We start from the raw sequence: 2,132 nt of genomic DNA, 5'->3' as shown, positions 1-2,132 counted from the left end.
GGCCTTGCTGTAGATTCTGTCTGCTGGTCCATGCTACTACCAGCCCTACTGGGCACACCCCAGACCATGTGTCTGTGCTTGGGTAACGAAATTCCCCTGAGCTGGGCTGAGATGTCCCCAACATCAAACCTTCACAGACCCAGAAACTGACCATTTCCTTACCACCACGTGATAGAAGAAATGTGGCACTGATCCCTTTCATATATGGGCATCTCCTCCACTGTCTCTTGTCCAATGGCAGGATTCCAGCTTAGAAATATAAACATATGAAGATGTACAAAGGGGCAGGGTGGCACAGAAACTCCAGAATGGGGGCTGGCCACAACAAGGAATCCATCTCAGAGAAAAGGATTTCTTGCAGAGACAGAATTTCAAACAAAATGTGGAACATTGGGGTTCTACCATGGATAGACCTAAAGTTCAGAAACCTGACCCCAGCCCAAAGTTCCATGTGGTTCTTCCTGTATCATCTGGGGTGCTCCACACAAAATCCTAGAAGAAATTATGAATAACACCAGGTGTTCTAGAGAGAGGCCATCTTCTTCTTGACTGTTGCTGAAAGACAGAGATATCCTGAGCCTTTCCGTCAGATGAAGCCTGGCCCTGGGAGTCGCATTCTGTGTCTCAGACCCTGACTCTCTGAGGAGGAAGTCAGGAGAATCAGTGTCCCTGTCATCTCCTCACCTGGCACAGCTGCTTCCCCCTCAGTTTTCTGACACATTCAGGATGTGGTTGCCACACTGTGTGTTTCACACAGTAATACACGGCCGTGTCCTCAGTGCTCATCCTGCTCAGTACCTTGTAGGCTGTGTCCCTGGACTTGTCTGCAGTGAAGGTGAGTCTGCCCTGGAACTTCCGTGCGTAATTTGTAACACCAGCATCAGGGTGAATGCTTCCCATCCACTTGAACCCTTGTCCTGGGGCCTGCCGCACCCAGTTCATCCAGTAGCTGGTGAAGGTGTATCCAGACGCCTTGCAGGAGATCTTCACTGATGTCCCAGGTTTTCCCACCTCAGTCCCCGACTGCACCAACTACACCTGGGAGTTCACACCTGTGGACAGCAGACAGGAGTGGGTGAACTCCACTTGACTGGCCCTGTTCCCTCAGCCCAGGGCATGGGGACACTTACCTGCAGCCACTGCTACCAGGAAGAGAATTCTCCAGGTCCAGTCCATGGTGGGGACCGTGCACTCAGGGGCTTCTGAAGGTGTGAGTGTGTCTGCTGTTTGAGGTTGTCATGACACAAACACATCTGTATTTAACTCACTGTCCCTCGTGTAATTTGCATATTCATGAGGAGGGAGAACTCATAGCTGAAGACCTGGTCCAACCTGAGAAGGCGCTGGTGGAAGCCACTCGTTCCATACTCAAGGGTAGTGAAGAGGTCCACGTTCTGACCCTTGTTTGAGGAAATGAGATCCTGTCTTGTCCCAGGACTCTGTGCACACAGAATTCCCCCTCTGGAGACCCAAGCCCTTTCAGGACCTTCCCCTCAGGACCCCACATCTGTATGGCCTGGACACATCTGGGCACACCGGGTCTCTGAGGTTATTTCTGGGATCCTGTAACTCCCCAAGGCATACTACAATGAGACTACAAAACGATTCTAATGCCCCAGAGATTTCCATTGGAGATATGAAGAAGTCCAGAAATGCCCCCTGCATACAGGTTTTACTGCCTTATCAATATCTTAAATGTTCCTCCCAAAACGGTTAAGTATGCACAATTTAACCTTCTGTGTCCTATACTTATTTTTGTTTTTGTTTTCTCAACAAAGCAAAATTAGTTTTCTGGTTTTCAAAAAGCTTTTTATATGGAGCTGAGGGAGCTGCTTCCCCCCTGGCCCCTCTAGTATTTACTCACTGGCCAGGCGCACTGCGGGATCCAGGGCTGACACTCACCGGGGGTCAGGCAGTATCTGCGGGTGCGGGGCTAGTGTCCCCCAGTCTGATCTCTGGCCCTGGGCCTGCGAGTTCTGGAGTCATGTCCTCTGGCCGTGTCGAGAAGGGTGCACGTGCTGCGAGGCCACGCGGATGGTCCCCGTGCGACCCAGGCTGGGGGCTCCCTCAGCTCCATGCAGGGGGAAGACTGACCTGGCGCGGGCCTCTGCACCCTGGCCTCCGTGGGTGGT

At 52.0% G+C, this 2,132-nt stretch overlaps 1 pseudogene; it reads right to left on the bottom strand.

The window, feature by feature from the left end:
• Positions 1-672: 672 nt before the first annotated feature.
• Positions 673-1,176, bottom strand: LOC130023167 (immunoglobulin heavy variable 1-69-like; annotated as a pseudogene).
• Between the last annotated feature and the right edge of the window lie 956 nt (positions 1,177-2,132).

The sequence above is a fragment of the Sorex fumeus genome, unplaced genomic scaffold, assembly GCF_029834395.1.
Source record: "Sorex fumeus unplaced genomic scaffold, SorFum_2.1 ptg000022l, whole genome shotgun sequence".
Taxonomy (NCBI): domain Eukaryota; kingdom Metazoa; phylum Chordata; class Mammalia; order Eulipotyphla; family Soricidae; genus Sorex; species Sorex fumeus.
The sequence above is the reverse complement of the archived record's forward strand: the minus strand, read 5'-3'. Positions and strand labels throughout refer to the sequence as shown.